The sequence below is a fragment of the Rattus norvegicus genome, chromosome 11 (genome assembly GCF_036323735.1).
Source record: "Rattus norvegicus strain BN/NHsdMcwi chromosome 11, GRCr8, whole genome shotgun sequence".
NCBI classification, from domain to species: domain Eukaryota; kingdom Metazoa; phylum Chordata; class Mammalia; order Rodentia; family Muridae; genus Rattus; species Rattus norvegicus.
Window position 1 is genome coordinate 66732652 of NC_086029.1, and position 20930 is coordinate 66753581.

Sequence of the window (20930 nt, forward strand, 5' to 3'; positions counted from 1 at the left end):
TAATGGTACATCTTTTTAGTTATAAACTAATCTTGACAAAATAAAATTAAAACCTTATCAACTTCTCACACTTGTATGGAGGTTCAGGGTGATTCTTTGTAGTCTCTCATCAGCTTCAGGAAGCTAGTAAAGACAGGATTTTCTGACTCTGCAATTGAAAATGCTCTGATAATAAAAGATACATATATTTGCAATAGTGTGTGTGTGTGTGTGTGTGTGTGTGTGTGTGATTGTGTGTAATGTATTTCCCCCTTTTAAAAACTAGCCAAAAAATACTGGACATGCCAAAAAATGAAATAATCTTAGCTAAAATAAATAGTTTTCTTTTCTCTAGAAATTTAAGGCAATTGTCTGAAAACATGGCTTACCACAGAAATGGTTTTGTTCTAGCAGAATTACAACCTAATTATGGGAAAGCCATATTATATCTTATACTCCCATCTGGACTTTCTACTATTTTTCAGCCTGTGAAAGATTTTACTGCACTGAACTCGAGATAGAGGTCACAGTTTATACATCTAAGAAATAAATACATAAAAGTAATAATCCTCAACATAATTTGCTTTCAGCTGCATTCCACAGAGTAACACAGGGTAACCCCTACCATTCACTTTAGATATGCTAATCCACTGTCTAATCCATACAACACTCAGTTAAAACAGGAACTCAGTAATCTATGGTAGATATTATGAGAAATTGTTTTAGGATTTCTAGATACTTCCCAGTCTGGAATCTCTCTCTCTCTCTCTCTCTCTCTCTCTCTCTCTCTCTCTCTCTCTCACACACACACGCACATGCACATCCCGTATATAATTAGTTTGTAAAAAATAATGAATAAAACCCAAGATATCATTGCTGACATACAATTTATTATTGCCTTAAAGATCATAATTATCTTTCATTTACTCCCACTAATACTTTTTCATACAAAGATGTATAAGGATTTACAAAAATGTTAAGTATATTCTTCATATAGCACTCGTTTTCATCTCTAGGTATATATTTTTCTCTTAAAGATCAAATATAAATTAATATGTAACTAAAAAGGCTTAAGTTCCACAGATATATTTAATTTATTTATTTTCAATTCTTTTCCTCTTTATGAATATGTATATAATATATACATTTAACTCTATATATAACTATATATAACTATATAACTATATATAAAACTATATAACTATATATAATTATATAACTATATATAACTATATAACTATATATAACTATATAACTATATATATAACTATATAACTGTAACCATATAACTATATAACTGTAACCATATAACTATAACTATATAACTATATATATTGTTCTGCTAGTGTTTAGGAAACATCTGGTTGTCTTAGTCTGTTAGAACATATTACAGATTGGGTGAGTTCTAAATGACACGAACTTGTTTCTTTTCATGTGGTAATCTGGGAAATATAGGGTCCAGAGACTGACAGAATTATCTACAGAGGGCCTTGCTTTGTTCAGCAAGAGCTCAAGAGAAAGACATGAGTTAGGTGACATGGAAATAAAGAGACAAAAAACATACATACCCAAATGCTGGGATCAGGTAGACTGGACTCTCTGATGGAGAAATTTCAGAACCTTGGAAGCTCCATGTTTATTATATACAATTGAATAGGCAGGGTCACTGTATTCAGTTGTATCAAGGAGGCAGGGTTTATTATATGGCTGACACAAGGAGTCAAGTTTACTAATAGTAGTAGAAGTCTCTGGAGGGCTGCAGTGTTCAGATGGCAAACATCTAGAAAGAGAAATATTCAATGGATGTTTTTCTCTGTATACTATCCACGGTGCCTGTGTCAATACATACAATTCACATATATCTTCATTCACTCAGGACAATCTTTGCTACACACAGGGCCTTATTCCAGGCCCATGGACAGTATCTTCTGCAGTAGCATACATGGCAGAAGGGACAGTGCAGTGCTCATTATGAGGTTGACCTCTCATAAGAAAGCCACATTGATGGATAGGTGCCAAGATGAACTTTGAGAAAATACAAACTTTCAAGACAGAATGGTATTGCAGTTTCATTCTCTTAATGCTTATTCTAGGAAGTCCAACGATCTACTTGACTGTGAATTAGAAATGGCTCATGTGCATGTACTGAGTCATTACCTCCAAAGGAAGAATCTCATACATGGACTGTTTTCCTGGATTAAAAAAATACAGTATTCAATTGTTATCCAAAGGTATACCATCAATTTATATAACAAATGACAATGTATGAATATACAGTTTTCATTCCCATTCTTTATGTACTCTATAACTTCCATATCTGTGTGCATCCCAACTCAGTTGTAGAAAATTATTCTTTAATGCTGATAATTCCATCCATTTCCTATCTACAATCTTTATGTATAATTTATTTCCCAAGTTTAATGTAATACTTATAAAATAGCTATTCAAAGCTGGCATCTTTTACTGTTTATGTAATAAATGTGAGTTCAGTGTTTAATTTATCCTGAAATTTTTCTGCATTACTCTGATAATATTTTTATTCCAGAATGTGTCACTTAAATAAATAGTGCTATTCTCTCTCCTGGATTGGTGCAATATGATATTTACTGCGCAGCTTCTATTACTTAGCAGAATGCTCATGCATTGTGAGTCCCTAAACACTGAATGTAGAAGGTTATTTTAAGCAGCAGCTCTACTAATTAGCCACTGGCAACCATTGCAAGATACTTTCACGATTTTTCAAGGGTGGCATCAAAAGGAAGCACAGTGATCTTCGGTCAGTTTCCTTTACTTCACTCAGAGGCTGACAACTCCATTTGAGCGGGTTTTCCTCTTCCTTGTTACCGTATTGAATGAGCTTTAGTGACAGTGGAAAACTGATATCTCTGTCTCCATACTTTTTCTGTATCTGAATAATTGCCTCAAAAACATTTATTTCCTTGAAATCCATTCATTTCTAATACTAGTTCATACTAAGTTGCAGCAACTATAGTGTAAATTAAGAACTAAAATTTAATTAGTGTGTTTTATTATAGTCCTTCAGTTGTTGTATCTGCAACAAGGATTCTGTAAACTTTTTTTTCCAGCTCATATGTTGATTTGCTGAAATATAATACTATACTCATATGGAGATTATTTTATTACTAATTTTGTTTCTGTATTCTTGTTAATAAATGCAGAACTTCAAAGGAAATCTGCAATACTGACAGATTCCTGCTTTTATCCAAAAGATTTTTCCCTTCAATAAACCCATCCTTTCTACATTAACTATTTCCTGAATTCTCTCTCTCCCTGTCTCCCTTTCTCTATTAGCTTTTTTGGCTTTTTATCTCATCTTCATATATTCACTGAAGATAAATACTTACGTCTATGGGTATACACTCATGTGTTAGCATATCATCTTGTTAAGTGACTAGACTTAAAGAATAATTTCAAAAGTTTGAGCAATCAAATGAGATAATATAAAAAAATCTAGAATGTTAATTTTTATATGAAACAGACCTTACAAAGACTGTATCTAATGAGGCTTAAGGACTAATACACACAACTTGGAACATTTAAATGATGAAGTATCATTAGCTTACAGCAGAGAGGATATTTTCTAAGATATTTTCTAGGAAGACAATTCTCACAAATACATAGGTCTCAAGCATATTTAGATCAGATACGTGTAAATCAAGGTCTTCTGACTAAGAGTGAAAATTTCTCCTGTATTTAAAAATTAACATCCTTAAGTCATTGGGAAATTAATAAAAAAAATTACAGTTGGATTTTACCTTGCACCACCCAGAATGACTAACATCAAAAAAGAAAAGTGAAAATAAATACTTCTGTAGATGGAAAGAAAAGTCACCTTTATGTATTAATGATAGGGTTTAAGTTAGGCTAGACAATGCAGATGTCACTATGGAGGTCCATGATAAAACCAAACTTAGAACCAATATATGCTCCTGCTATCTGACTGCTGGCATAGGCCTGAAGGTATCTATGTCTGCAGACCTCAGTAATCTCTTCCTGATTATTGGAGCATGATTATGATGTCAAGTTGTGGAACGAGCCTAGGTATCTATCAACATTGAAGTGGATTAAAAAAAACTATACACACAATTGAGTTTTGTGTGTGATTCACATAGTGAAGTTTTATTTAACTATAAAGAAGCATGGAATTATATCATTTGCAAGTAGATAGAACTGGATATCTTATGTGAAGAATCAATCTATTTATTATATAACCACCTATTTATTCTTAAATCTGTTTTTCTAATGCCTATTTGTCTGTTGTCTATATCCACCTATTTATTTTTTCAGATGTCTATCTTTCACCTGTTTAACTACTGCTCAACAATTTGAAGGGTATTATTGAGAAAGAGGCAAAAACCGGTGAGAGGAGAAATGGGGGAGTTGAATATGAGCAAGACATATGACGTACAAACAAATATACATTAATAATATTTTGAAAAGACAGAAATGGTGTTCTTTACAGTGAAGTACCGCTATTTGTGAGGAGTAGAGTAACGCTCCTAAGGAAGTCACACTGGACCACTGCCTGTTTTATTTACCTCAGAAGCACACTGCCCAGTCTCACCTCTTTAGGGAAGAGTGTATCACAGCAGCTTTAATTCTTTCCTTACTTGGCATTGTGCAACTAACCAGATTTAAGTCATATTTTCCCTATTTATAGTGATGACAAGAAGACAAAGAAATGATGAATCTTAATGTTTCCATTTTCATAAACTTTCCCAATGGTCCTCATACCATCCATCATTAAACTACGTGGATGTGCTAATGTCCACTGCATACCTTATCGAGATGTGTGTGATGCGTACACCATTGTGATTCTTTTTTTCTGACAACCTAACTTGGTACTCTCAAATGAGCTTCCTGGTAGAAATAATTACAGAAATTTCACCCATTGAAACTGTATTATTTAGTGAAAATAGCATTTGCTATTCTAATATACTATAAAACATAAAGTTCTATGTTCTAAGACCAGTAAACCTATAGCAAGAACCAAAAGGAAAGACAACGTAAGGAAACCTCTTGAAAAGCCAAATACTAGCTTCTTTGAATAATCCCTTTAGAAATTTACTCACCATTGCATTGTCTAATATAAGACACTGTCAATTAGTGGAAAGACATACATTTTCAAAACAGCAGAGTAACCTCTGAAGTAAATAAACAAGTTTCACAAGAATATGAAAGCCAGTTATTGTACGCAAGTAGGATGGGAATATCAAATATACAAAAGATTAGTTTTCGGATGTATTCTCTAGGTGAAGACAACTGTCCCATGTCACTTAACAGCCGAGATGTAAAAGATGAAAACACAGTTCCTCTTATCACCAGCTAGAAAGCACAACTATCAAATGAGAATAATGGCTATCACATAAAATAGAACCACATCATAAGGTGTAAAGGTGAAATTATTGCCGTGTATTTTATTTAAGTTTGAATAAAAGTGTGTTGAGGATGAATCAGTTCATTGTGCTTGCATTTTTAGGAGAGCCATTTAACCACTTCTGTTTATGAACAAATGCTATAATAAAGAGATTGTATGTAACTTATTAATTTGCTAATACTTCATGAACTACTGGGTGGATGAGAAGATCTCCAGTGCTATTTGGCAGACATGATTCCCGAAACAGCATAAAGGAGAATACTGTGAAGTTTTGAAGGGTGACAGATAAACACCAAATCATATGTTCTTTTACTTACCAAGAACTACATAGATATTGACCCATACTTGAAAGACAATGAAAAAGTCAGGCTTAGTAGTTCCAGTATCCATATTTTTGTTACATTTATTAAATTATCTGTGTGCATCTACAAGTCTTTGCATGTGGGGGCACATGGGTGGCATGGCACACATGTGGAGGTCAAAGGACAGTTTGTGGGAGCTTATTACCTGCTTCCAGAATGTGGGTGTCACAAATTGGACTTGGGTCTTTAGGCTTGACAGCAAGCACATTTACCTACTGAGTCATCTCAATAGATCCTTTACCCACATTTTTATGCCTATTATTTAAGCAATTGTACACACTGTATAAGATTTTATCTTCAAGACTGAGTGTTATAGCTATCTTATGGTAAAGTACTCAAATGGGTGTATGAAATGATGAACACAATTTTGCCAACATTTTAAAGCATGATGCCTTTGTGGAATATTTTTTTAATGATTCAGTTAATTTATTTAAGTAGCTACATGAACTGGGTGATGGTGACACATGCCTGTAATCTCAACACTTTGTAGGCAGAGATGGGTGTATCTCTGAATTCAAGGCCAGCCCGGTGTAGCATGAGTTCTAGAATGGCCAGGACTACACAGAGAAATGCCGTCTTGAAAAAAACAAAAAACAAACAAACGAACAAAAAATGGTTCTGTGAAATGATACGGTGAGCACCATCAATAACTAGCTAATCCTTTCTCATCACAAATGGAATATCCCAGCATTTATTGGCATAAGTATGAATGGTTACTTGATTTTCTTATTAGAACAAACATAAATATTTTATGCCTAAAATGTTCAAAACTTTCTAACATTAGTTAAAGAACAATTGGATTATTTGAACATGCTATCCTGATATTTTGAGTTAATTAATTGGTTTTTATAATACAGTGAGTCAAATTAGTGCTTTTCATGTATGTATGGCTATGATCTATCCACTACAGCTTGAACAGCCAACGAGGGGTCTCACAGATGAAGAAAGCTTCTGTTCTCTTCTATCAGCAAATAGCTCCCCAGCTCTGGGTGTGCCTTCATGAACTCTTTCCTCATCCATTCTGAACTATTGGGTAGCCTGATCCTAATTAGGACTTGTATAGACAACAACACTGTCTCAGGTTAATATGTGCAACAACCTTGTCATGTCCAAATTACAGTTTTACAGCAGACCTTCCCTAGCAATTAGAATTGTTCTACATGCTCTTCCGCAATATTCCCTGAGGATAGGGTATGCAATATTACAAGTTTGAACATTGAGGATTAGATAAAAGAACATTGCTGCGTAGACAAGGCTGGCTTTTATTCGTAATTCATGGCTTCCCCATCTTATTCTCCTGGTTGTTGGGATTACCGCTATACAAACTCATTTTGACTAGCTTTGTATATTAGATTTTAAGCTAATCAAATAATACTTCAAGTGGTTACTGGCCAAAGGCACTATTATCAAAAGTGCATTTTTCTTCACTATTCATGATATATTTCAATACCCAGTCATGCTTGTGTTCGTCCCAATATCCCTTTATTTAATACAGTACCCATTCCATTTGGAGAAGTCACTGTTTTACAAAGCTCAGTCCACATATAACACGAGGTTTGGACTTGACCCTGGACTTCCTGAAAAGCAGGTGACCAGACCGTAATTACTCAGAGCCTCTAAAGGCAGGTCAATGCCAATTGCTTAAGACTTCAATTCATGATCAAGATGTTTTCTGGATAATCAGGGAAGACGGACCCCTTCTTTCCTCTGTGATGAATTTTTAAGAGGATGATGATCTTGTTGTTACCAACTTAAAACAAGTATCCTGGGCATAAGTCTGTCAATAAAATGCAACAAATTGATTTTTGAAACTGAATTAGTCTCCTATTAGTGATTCCTGTGACTGACAGCACATGTCCACAGTGCTGAATGTAAAAAGAGACTCCAGTGAGCAAAACAGTGGGGATTGGTCAGAATTAGAGGAAAGTAGAAATAAGTAGCCAGCAGTGGGCTGGTCATGTCAAATTCCCATGGCAACGGAAGGGAATCTCAGATGTTTGGACACCAGCTCTTTCTTCTTTCCTCTTCGTGTCAGATTTTACAAGCAAATACCATGGTTTGTTAATATAGATGCTTAGCTGGAATGACTCTCTCTGGTCCTATTTTAAAATGTCAAGAATGAATAAACAGATATGGGAAATAAAGACCTTAATCACATTCTGACTGCTGCTGAAGAAGGTGCATTAGTCTGTGGTTCAATCAATATCTGTGCCATTTTAGTTACTTTTTTTCTATTAACCATTTTAATTGTGATACTGTATTATTGAAAAACATGTATATATTTATAATAAAGAGTCAGGCTAAACACATTTAAATGCTGGCCACACACTTGTTTGTTATAAGGACCTGTGCAAGTTCTTTTTCTTTGTTTAATGTAAAAAAATCAGTTTATTCAGCATGTCTTTTTTTTTAATAAGACCCCATCAGCTGCCCAAAGTGCTCCTAACATCAAGCACCTTTCTCCTTGGCAATGAGTTTTTTTTAAACACAACTTTTTTATTGGATATATTTTATTTACATTTGAAATGGTATCCCCTTTTCCGTTTTCCCATCTATAAGCCTCCTATCCCTTCCTACTCCCCCTTCTTCTATAAGGGTGTTCTCCCACTCATCCACTGACACCTTCCTGCTTCCCTGCCCTGACATTCCCCTCCCTGCAATGGGGCATCAAACCTTGGCAGGACCAAGGGTTTCTCCTCCAACTGATGCCCAGCAAGGCCATCCTTTGCTACATATGCAGTTGGAGCCACGTGTACTCTTTGGATCATGGTTTAGTCCCTGGGAGCTCTGGTTGGTTGGTATTGTTGTTCTGAAGGGGTTGCAAACCTCTTCAGCTCCTTCCATGTTGTCCCATGAAAGTCTTTTTTTTTCCTGCATGGTTTGGAAATGACCATGGCCAAACGTGGAGGTTGCATCAATGAACTTCAAGACAATCTTCTCCAGAGCCCGTAATTCGGTCTGGACCAGCAAGGACTTATAACCGTAAGTTGTCACTTCTTGGTTCCACCATACAGTCTTTGAGCATGATGACATGATTGGTCACCTCACCATAATGGACAAAGCCACCCAGTGGGTTGATGCTCTTGTCAGACAGGTCATAGTCAGTAGATGCATTGTTCTTGATCAGTTTACCATCCTTGATGACGTAGCCTTGACAAATCTTGTCAGTGATGGTAACCTTTCTGCCCAACTTGAGCCACAGAGAAGGTTACAAGGGCAATTCAGACAACTTTGTACAGAGCTCGATGGGTCTTTTGGGGCAGTTTCTTTGTATGCCAATGACTAGTCACCCCTTTGTACCATTTGACTTTTGTCAGGCCGATGATAATCAATCAACTCAACCTGTCCAAACACCTGGTTCACAGGAACCTGCTTCTCCAGTCTATCTCGGGCCCAGTCTATCTTCTCCACCACAGCACCCCTTTCACCTGGATCTCCATCAAGCGTGCCTCCTGGCACAGAGAAAGGAGATGCATCTGAGTGTAGGCAATCCAGATTATGCGGATGATCTGGCAGTACTTCCTCACACTGTCGAAGCCCTTCTCTAGCTGTTTCTTTTCCGCATCATCCTGCCATTCCTTAGAGTATTTGGTGAGAGACTTTTTTTAGATTTGTGCCAGTTTTTACAGAAACGCCTTTTACACTCATCACTGATATACTCAGCAAATACAGTCTTGAAGGTTCAGAGGCCTCCTATGGTTTCCACACATCCCACAATGCCCCAAGCCACCATGGGTGGGGTTTCTATGTTGGTTACAGTCTCCACGATTTCTTTTTTGCTCACCTTAGATCCTGGCCTTCCCAGACGATGTGGGTCATGCCACATGTCCTAGAAAGGCTGTGAGATGAACAGGCTTAGAAAGGTCATCCTTAGGGAAGCTCTTCACTTTCCCCTGATGCCGGCTGCTATGCTTCCGAGGCAAGAAACCCAAGGACCCAGTGCCTGGATGTTGAGAATTTCCTGTGAGACATTTTGCCTCCATATGCTGCCAACTGAGCTACTCAGCATGTCTTAAGGGTTTGATTAATACCAATAATTTTATTATGTACTACTATTCATACATGAGTAGAAGAACAGAATATGACTTCATAAAGCACAATTTCAACCTGAGTGTTACAAGCAATCAAATTTTAAAGACTAGAGATCTGGTTCAGTGGTTAACAACAATGCTCTTCCAGAGGACCACAGGTTTGACTCTTAGCACCTACATAGTTGGTTAACAAATGCCTGTAACTCCATTTCTAGGAGATCTGACACATTTCTCTTGGACTCCACAGGCATTGAGGTGTACATATGTACTTGAAGGTGAAATACCCATATGCATAAAGTTAAAATAAATAAAATAAAAATAAAATAAAAAATAAAAATAAAATAAATAAAATAATTTTCAGTTTTTAAAATTTTCAAATTTTGAATAGTTTAATTTTCTTATAATTTATTGAATCTCATATATTTTTCACTCAATGTTCATTGATAATGGTCATGTCTAATCAAGTGGTTCAACATGAAGATGGCTGTTCAAGAGAGTAGGTTGCTCTGAGTACAGAAGGACTTTTATTTTGTTTGTTTCCCTGAGCGTGAAAGGACTCTTATTTTGTTTGATTTTATGTATGTAAAGGAGGTTTGTCTAAACTCAATCTTCTATTTAATCAACTGTTTAGCATATCCAAATCTCAGGGAAAAGATCTGATACTCTGTCAGTTGCTATGCGTTTTAGTAAGTGAATGTAAAATGCAATGTGATTTCAAATGTAATATAGAGAATAAAATGAATTTGTGATATTATGTATCACTTATTCAAATAGACATAGTTTGGCAAAAGAAACCAGTTAAGTTTTGTTTATATTACTCATAACATAAAAATAATTATTTAAAATAAAATATTATGTTCTATTTGTTTAAAATATAATCTTGTAAAGATTTTCATAAAGTGCCAATAGAATTTCTAGTTTAAAGAAATCAAGACTATAGATTTTCAGTTTTCTAACTGGGGAATTAGGTGTCTGGAGAAATTTATACAGGCATAAAACGTTCAGAAACATTCAGGAACCAGTGAGTCAATACATTTATTTTTGTATACATTAAACAATAAGAATTTTGTAAATATAGATTTTTTTCTTAGAAATAAATTCATGGTGCATGCATTTTATAACCATAGACTGTTGCAGTTGCCAATTAATATCTATTCAAATTGACATGGCAGTGGTGATGTGTTCCTTGCTACCCAACCCAATGTTTTGGGTTCCCAAATGAAACACACACACACACACACACACACACACACACACACACACACACCCTATATTTTAATATGCCTTAAACAACTTAGCTCAATACCTGGATTACTCCTGTACCTCCATGTGGCTATCATCTTCCCTCTGATATTCCTGAATTATTACTGAGAGACCCCGGCTTAGCAGCAGTAACGCCATTTTACAAGGCTATACTTAGATGACTGGTTCAGGGAAGGGTCAGATCACTGAAACAGGATGTTTGTAGTTGAGCGCCTGACAACAAAAGGGAGAAATGAAAAGCCCCGGGAGAGGTCCTACACCCTAGTGGAGGGTGGAGTCAGCCGTTATGTTCCAGGAAGGCAGCCAGGGAACTTGCCCCAGGGCTAAACACTCGCCTCATTAGAATCCACCAATTGTGTCCCTGTAACCATGCATCTGCTTCTGTATGCTTGCTTCTGCTCCCCAGAACCCTACAAAAAACCCGTCCCTGGTTCTGCAGGGCGCGCCAGTCCCCCAAGTTGACTGAAGTGCCCACAGGTGCCTGTGTTTCCTGATAATAAACCCTCTTGTTGATTACATCCAGTGGTCTCAGTCTGGTCAATGGGCTTGAGGGTCTCCTTCCCGAGGGAAAGTTCTCTCTGAGAACTTTTCATTACTTACTAAAATTTATATTCCATCTTTGTTGCCCTAGACCCAATGGGGAGGGGCCTTGGCTGCTCTTCCCCAGCTCTTACATGATGGCTATGCTCTCTCCTCTGCATCTCTCAGGCCTGGTTCTGGATCTTTCCTAGCATGGTGGTTCTGTTTCCTTCATCTATCCTTAGTCCCTTACCCAGGCATCAGAAAGTATCACCTCTGTCTCCCTACCTAGTCATTGGCAACCAGCTGCTATATTTACCAATCAAAAATAACAGGGGACAGGGTTCCTCAGCATCTTACATGTAAACTTGAGGATTGCCATGTAATTTGGGGGACTTAAATAACATAAGTAGCATTAGACAAAATCTACAACCATAGATATTAAACAGAGGCAAAAATGAGATATAGTCACTTATTTATGTCAGGCAAGTGTCAGAGCAAGAATTCCAGCACAGAAAATTAGTTGTACCCATAATTAACTCAATTTATGTCCTTCCTTATTTTTCACTCTTTAATGAAGGCACAAAGCATGGCTCTGAATGAAAGATTTGACTCTCAAATCTGACTTGCTTTTCTTCACCTCACGACATGCTAAAAGGAGTCAATTATACAGACCCCCATGTCAGTGCAAACTCTATGTCTATTGGAAGCACTGTCATTATTCATTTCCTCTTAAACTACCTTCCCAAAAATTTTCTTCCAAATTTACACTCAATCAAAACCCAAAAAAGACTTATTTAAAACAATAGCTTTGTATCACGCATCTCCAAAACACATTATTCAATATGTTTGCCTGTGTGAATTTTCTATGACTTTTAAAACGTTTTATAAATTAAAATTTCATATCTCTCAAGAATCCACATAAGATTTTAATTTAAAATTAAATGGGAGATAATGACCACGTGCTTGCTTTCATATGTAAATCAACTTTTAAACGTCTATATCAAACTTCAGACTTGCAAATGGTGAATTATTTACGTGTAATAACTTTCTGGGCTAAATATATCTAGTTTCTGTCAAGTGGCTATGTAGAAAGAAAACATTATTGACTATGTAAGTAGTTCAAAGTTGAAATGCATTCCAGGATGTCCATGTCGTGAACAGACACTACCTTTGTTCATTTAATTAGAGCACTCAATTCAGATTCCCAAGATAACTCATTCTTTCTGAAGGTAGTTTTTCTTCTTTTTAAATTATTACAGGTAATATATTCTTTGTTCTCAAATAAGGTAAGTTACAGATTATCAAGATGGATATGCAAAATTCACTCAAGTTTATTTAAAACTTGAAAGTCAGAATAAAAATTCGTTAGAGAATTGCCCATTACTAGCAATGGACTTGGGACCACAAGATTCACTACACTATAGGAATGCCATGTGTTAACAACATGCAGAGTTTACGATTGAGAAGGGAGGAGATGTTTCTCATTCAGTGGGCCTGGGATACTTGGATGCATCCTTAATGGCAGTAAAAAATTGTCACATTTTAAGTAATACTGTAAAAATATTTTTTATTCAATGCTTTTCAATTCATTTCGATATAAAGATTACGGTTAATATTTAAAATAATATTAATAAACATCATAAGATAAAATGTAGCTTTATTCAAACTTTGAAACAAAATTGACAAAAATATTAGAAATCATCTCTGAGATATTTTATAAACTATTTAATATTATTAAGCTTTGATTTAATAGAAGACTTTTTTAACCTTATATCATTAGAATGGGCCCTATAACAGTGCTAAGAGATAACAGATCTTGACAATGATGTGGAGAAATTGGAATCCTCCTTGTGAATTGTTAGAAACTAAGGTAGCAACATGCTATTGGTGCACTATGATGACTCCTCAAGAGACTGAACACAGAATTAGCATAGGATATGACGCAGCATATTCAAAGAGATACTTGAAAACATTGATTGCATTATTTACAATAATCAGAATATAGAAGAAATGCATGTTCTCATTGCTATAGCAGGCTATTGTATTACATATATAGTGCTAATATTCTTCAACTTTGAGAAAGATGAAAAACAGAACACAATTTACAACATGGCTTGAACTGAAGAATGCTCTGTTAAGTAAAATAAGCCAGTCATAAAAGACATATATGCAAGATCCCACTTAAATGAAATACAGAGAATACAAATTATGACAGGAAAAAATGGTGGCTATATGCCTGAAAGGAAACACAATTCATTGCTAATTAATGGGTATAAAATTTCAATTTTATAAATTGAAATAGTCTTGGTTATGCAGGTAAAGTATAGATTTAGAATAGTTTTATTTGTAAATTTTCTAATATATGTGATTTCATACAAATAAAAACAAACAAAAACTCTTGACAAAGAAAAATATCCAAGATTATTCCAGTATGCAGCAAGTTTAGAATTACTCTTCTCAAAAGCAGTGGTCTTCACATTTAGCCCACAAATCTGGAACCTCTGTGTTAACTAGGATCCAAAAAAAAAAATCCATTCAATGTTTTACTGAGCCTAATTTAAAAGAACAAATGTGAGTGGGGATTTGTATTTAGTATAAGACAAATCTCTTGTCTTGAATAAAACTAAATGTCAATATTTGTGATTCTTGTAAAATAAAAAAAAAGATAATCTCATAAAAACTTTAAGATGTGCTAAATACTATTGTATGTTTAACCTAAAAATGTGTTCACATGAAATATTTTACGAACGAAGTCTAGAGTGGTGTCATAGAGCTCTAACAACATGGGACACAGATCCCTAGAAGTTTGAGAATAACCGTGGTCCACAGAGTGCCATGTTTGAAAAAACAAAACGACATGGAAACAAACAAAATTAAATGAAATACAAAGAACTTAATTACTATAAAATGTAAGAAATAGGCACAGAAAATTGTCTGTTTACAGACACACATTCTTAAGTGTAATACTCAAAACATTCAGTAATTTTGTGTGGGCGCGTCTGCAGATATGCTGGCCTTGGTGCTGAAATTGAATTCTGAATTCCTTCTGAGGTCCTTGGCATTTATTGTTTAGCTTCTTGGTTAAAAGAACTGAGGAGCAATATTCTAAAAGGCACCAATTGACAAAGACACGTGAGACAGTTTAGGGCTTCAGAACAGCAGCTAACTAACAACATTGGTTTAAATATCCCAGTACTTTAATAGCTCACCTAGAAGCAGTGCTGGATCCCGATGAGTGTCAGTTTTGGCTGTATTGTATTTGGTTGTTTTAGAGAGTTCATGATTGTCCATAACCGCTAAGTTGTTCTAATGAATCTTAACACATTGTTCTGAAGTATGTCATACAATGCAATTTCTCTCAAAGTGAATCTAGGTTGTGTGAATCTCAAAGTATTAATACAAGAGTTTAGCCAGAATTATAGTCTGTGACGACATATTTCAGAAGGATCAAGAACATTCCACGATAGATAGAAAGTTCTAGAAGATAGTAATGATTTATTGGGTTGTAAAATTGTTTTGCTTAGATATAAAGGGCCCCCATGTTTACTAAGTGAGTCAGAAAATGGAGTAGGAAGCCTCATTGCATTGTTGAGTAGAATAAAAAGGAAAAATAAATTGGCCTAATACATAAGAAACCCAAGAAAATATACTTCAAATTAATAGCTTTAATTATGAGAGTTTGGAAATCATTTAATACTCTTTCAATACATAATTTTGTGTGGAAGATATATTATTCCTTTATCATCTTTGTTAAATTAACATTAGCTTTAATGGATATATACAACTTACTTTCTATGCACCTGTTGTAAGCAGGAGTCTATATTATTCTTTACAAAAATAGCACGTTCTTTGTAGGCTGAAGAAACACTGGTTTTCCTTTTTCATTATATTATTCTAATGAGCCTCCGAGATGATAGTTACAATGACTAAAAATAGTACTATTTTTTCTTTCTTTATTCCCACTAGGAAAGTACCTATTACTCGAGAACACTGTGGAATATATGTGCTACAGGCAGAATGAGCTTTCACATAAGCATTAGGATCATGAAACGATCACTGATGCATGCTATCATCGAACAAAAGTTCACTCACATTTTGTTGATTACTTTAATAATGCCAGTTACAACAAGAATAACCCATAAATGACCACTTGTTTCATTTATTTGTCATGCTAAATTTTAGAAGAATTGTGTACAATGTTTCTAAATTTTGGTTCACGTCTTCTTGCAATTAGACCCTGGATGAGGACATCTGGCAGGAATATACAAGAAATAATAGACTGTTCCCATCTCATCAGACAATGCAAAACATGTCAAATGCAATCATATGACTAATGAGTTTATCATGTTTTTATACTATAAATATCCCTTTTATATTTAATAAACACTTTATTTGGAAAAATTGGAAACCATGTAAATATCACATTGCTCATCAATTAACCACCCACTTTAAATCTACTGGTTCAATTTGACTGAATTAATTATTTCCAAGAATTCAACTATCTATTTTCCAAGTGAAATATTCCTTTATATTTGGTTAGTGACATCTTACAATGATGTCTCTAATTTTTGTTATGCTTTGTGTTTGTGGGTTGTGTGTGTGTGTGTGTGTGTGTGTGTGTGTGCGCGCGCGCGCACGCGTGCGCACGCACATATGCATATGTGTGCTCATATATATGAATACATGCATGCACAGTGATGGATGCATGTAAATGTGTTGGCTTGCATGCAGATACACATACACACAGCAAAGCAGAAATTCAGGTGTCTTACTCTACTACTCTTGGCCTTAATGCCCGCAGACAGAATCTTACTGAATTAGATACTCCGGTTTTTGTTTTGTTTGTTTGTTTTTGTTTTTTGTTTTTGATAGGCTGCTGGTCATAGCACTCTTAGGATCTTCCTTGTTGGCAGCCCCCAATAGTCAGGTTACAGAAATACATGGTCATGTATGACATTTCTTGTTGGTCCTAGAGTTTCAAACTCATGTCCTCATCTTCCCTAGCAACATCATGTAAACACTGACCAATCTCTTTAGCCTCACCATCTCTACTTTGAGTTAACTAATTAAAGAATATTGGCATAAGATCATATATTCCTCTTTTTACTCATGAAAAGATATTTGTAACTACTATTATTTGTTTTGCTTTTAAATTAAGCCTTTGAATATATATTGTCTATAGTAAATTGGTGAAGAAGAGCAAGTAGAAAAATAGTAAGAGCCAGATTTAAGGAAATATTATTTTCCAGATAGGAAAGCACTATTTTTCACATGAAGTTACAGTCACTATGACAATATGCACAAAACCCATGCAAGATCAAAACAGTAAAAACCCCCAGCATGGATGAAGTCTTATGCGTGTGTGTGGTACCTGTGTCTGTGAGTAGAGGATTTATGTGAGTATAAAGTCCCACGGAAGCTGAGAAGCTATTGATACCTGATGACTTCTGGGGAATAAGAATGTTTTCTTCAGGGGTATGGTTCTTGAAAGATTACTCATCCCTGGTGGATGGTCCTACTACAGGCAGCACTATATGGACCCAGTGGGTTTTAAAAACAGAGAAGATGAAGTTTAAAAGGAAATTTTGTAGAGGGATGTGAAGAAATTATAAAAGGAGTTGGGGGTGATATATGTGTTCAAAATTTTGGTTAGATAATCACAAAAAAGTCTATACAAAAGGAAAAATTAAAAATGATAAACTTTGCAGCACTTGACTGTGATGTTTTACATTTGACAGCTATATGAATATGAGACTCTGTCAGGTCATTAGAGATATTTAGCATTCCTGGTGCTTTAAACTGTCTTTTGTACACCTTTGTAACCAGCCTCTTCACCCATATCACATATTCTCAAGTGATAGTTTTCTGTCAGTAACTAATACTGAAGATTTACCAGTTGTAGATTTATATATAAATGCAAACCTGATATATGTATCTTATTTTATCTAGAATGTTTGGCTCTAAACACCACTAAAATTTATCTATTTTATTTCAGTATGTTTTAGTATGTTTAGTATCCAGCTATTAAACCTCAAGTCACTCTACTAGTGACTCACTGCCTTCAGCTAGGTCCTAACTTCTAAAATTCTAGATTTCAATACAGCTCTAAGAGCTGAGTCCAAGTCTTCAAATCCTTTACACCCATGAGACCATGTTCATATAAAATGCATACTTATGGTTTCATTTTTTTATTGGTTATTTTATTTATTTACATTTCAAATGTTATCCCCCTCCCCAGTTTCCCCTCTACAACACCCCATTCCCTCCCCTTCACTTTGTCTCTATGAGGGTGCTCTCCAATGCACCCATCCACTCCTGCCTCAACACCGTAGCTTTCCCCTATCCTGGGTCATCCATCCTCCACAGTACCAAGGGGCTGCCCTTCCAGTGATACCAGATACCATATCCAGCTGTATCGGTGGGCTCCCCTATGTGTATTCTTTGGTTGGTGGTTTAGTCCCTGGGAGCTTTGGGGGGTCTGATTGGTTTATATTGTTGTTCTCCCTATGTATTCACACTCATAAGAGTCTCTGCATGGTTCGAAATTTCCCATTCTTTTCTAGTTAGGGTAATCTTTTTATTATTAGTTCTTGTAAAATGAAAATCTCCTTTATTAAACCTCTTTCATGTGACATTATAATGGGAAAGATGCAAACAGACATATCTGCACTTCAGATAAGGAAGTGATAAAAGATGAAAGTGGCATTATTATCAATGTCTAACTCGGCAAGTCAATGAGTTTACTGAGCTCACTTATAGGAGCATAGATGATGAAAAGTCACCAAAAGCCAACTGCAGCATTGCTGACAACACATCAAAATTGAAACTCTGGAGCTTTATGAAGCATGGACAGGCAGATCAACAGGTCAGAGGCTCCTCCAGGCAGTTTGGCTGGTCCAAGTCTCTTCCAATCAGCTTGGCTGGGGGAGGTTTATGAGTACTTTAAGTGTTAGCATTTTCAGACACATAAAGTTTCTTTATTCCCAGAGTCTTCTTAACCACTCACCTCATTTGTATAGGCAATGCTGAAACTCAAAAGAAATTATAGTCAACAGCTTCCAATATACAATGAGACAGAGTAAACATATTTAACTATGGAAAAAAGGAGTCCAAACCAAAAAAAAAAAAGATAACTTTGAAGCAAGCTTAAAAACAAATAGAAAATATCAATCCTTATAAAGTCATATCGAGTTTCTGGAGTTCATGGTGGCATCACCTGGGTCCAGTGGCCTACAAAACTCCAACTTTTTATTCTGAGGCCTGCAACACATGCACCCACACCATTGGGTGTTTCCATTTCATATCTCCAGGTTTTTCAGTGGGTATCTCAAGTTCTTACAATTTACAGCATTCCCGATGTCTCCATTTTAATGTTGGCTTCACCTTCATAGCTTCATGTGCAGTCCACTAAGTAGATTAGTGGAACCAATCAGACCTTGGCATATTACCTGGCTTTAGTGGCTTCTTAAGCCTCTACGATTCTGTCAATTTTGCATCTTCTATCTGACGCCAGCTTAAGAGGCAAGTTGATGTCCATGACAATAGGTAAAGCGGCCTCTGTATACCACTGAAACACAATATATAAGAATCTCTGTGTACATGCCCTCTGACCTTCACAACCAGAGGCTATCTTTCCTCAGTAACTTTTAAAATTTAAAAGTCTAAAAATTAGTTTGTATTATTGTACCTTACAGTTTTCAGTGTGTGAGGTCCTGCTTTCAAAATCTTCAAATTACCATTCCTATTGCTTCAGTTCAGAGTATGAAGTTTTCTTCATTTTGAAATATTCATTTTTTCTTTTCTATTTTATTGTATATTTTTATTTACATTTCAAATGTTACTCCTTTACTGGTTGCCAGTCGACACACTTCCTTTCCCACCTCTTTCACTTCTTCTGTGAGGGTGTTCTCCCCTACACACACCCTCCCAACTCACCACCCAGACCTTCCCCTACAACAGGGCATTGAGCCTTGGCAGGACCAAGGGCTTCTCCTCCCAATGGTGACCAACAAGGCCATCCTCTGCTACACATGCAGCTGGAGCCATGAGTCTGTCCATATGTATTCTTTGGATGGTGGTTTAGTTCATGTGAGCTCTGGTTTGTTGGTATTGTTCTTATGGGGTTACAAACCCCTTCAATTCCTTCAATCCTTTTTCTAACTCCTCCAGTAGGGAACCCGTTGACTTTGAGTATCCACTTCTGTATTTGTCTGGCACACATTGTAGATTTACTATGTGGTTATTTGATTATGCTTGTCTCAAGGAGTAGCACTATTAAGAGGCAGATCTTGTTGGAGAAGAGGTGGCCTTGTTGGAGGAAGTGTACCATTGTGATGGTGGGCAATGAGACCCTCCTTCTCACCCTGTGGGACCAGTCTTCTCCTTGCTGAATTTGGAACAAAAGACAGAACCCTCCAGCTCTTCTGCTTGTCTGGATAATACCATATGTCCCATAATACTATGTCCCATAATGATAATAGACTGAACCTCTGAACCTGTAAGCAAGCCCCAATTAAATGTCCTTTGAATGAGTTGCCACAGTCAGGGTGTCTCTTAACAGTAATGACACCCTAATTAAGACACACTATTACATGTTTTCTGCCCTGATCTCCAGAAAATGGCTTAGCTCATTACATTTGAATTCAGCTTCATTCCAGCTCACAGGACATGGGTACAACGTGACCAGATGCTCTGCCAGAATATAATCACAAATATTCACACTCTGGTTACTGGTAAAGTACTTGTTCCCCTGTGCAACTTCATATTGTTAGTCCTTAGAGTCTGCATTTCTTTTGGCATTCTAATCTTCCCAAGATATTTGCTCATTAATCTTCTTACAACAACATTCTCAGACTTCCTGGGCTCACAACTCTAATTCTTCTTTACGTTTTCATGACAGTGTTAAGTCACACTGATATCCCTGATTCTTGGCACAAAATTTCCCATAGGTATGACCAAATATTTACCTGACAAGAAGAGTAAACAGGGATTATTTTGGTTTGTGATCAGAAGATATAACCTATTATAGTTGGAGGGTAGGGTGGAGGGAACAGCACAATTATTCCTGTAAACCCAGTAGAAGAAACATTATTTCATCCTTTGTTCAATTATTTATGTATAGCATTCATGAGTCTTCTGACTGAAATGTTTAAATTTGTAAGAAACTGTCTGAATATTTTTCTTTCTTAACTGGACTTTAATAGATTATGAAATACATATTGTAAAGAGCACTATTGCAAATAGGTTATGTATAGATAAATGATTAAGATAAGCTATGAGTTGAAAATATTTAGATGGATTCCTATAGTCCAGTACCAAGTTGCCTAGAAGCAGGAATCACAATGGAACTGAGTAGGCCATCTCCAGTGACATTAC

At 35.9% G+C, this 20930-nt stretch overlaps 1 long non-coding RNA gene and 1 pseudogene across 1 annotated transcript; both read right to left on the reverse strand.

Moving 5' to 3' along the window:
- Positions 1–1650: 1650 nt before the first annotated feature.
- LOC134480926 (uncharacterized) lies at positions 1651–14923 on the reverse strand. Its single transcript, XR_010055968.1, has 2 exons — positions 14765–14923; positions 1651–1759 (listed from the first exon to the last, which is right to left on the reverse strand). It is a non-coding gene; the product is annotated as an uncharacterized LOC134480926 (long non-coding RNA).
- Rpl3-ps3 (ribosomal protein L3, pseudogene 3) lies at positions 3865–9711 on the reverse strand (annotated as a pseudogene).
- Positions 14924–20930: the final 6007 nt, after the last annotated feature.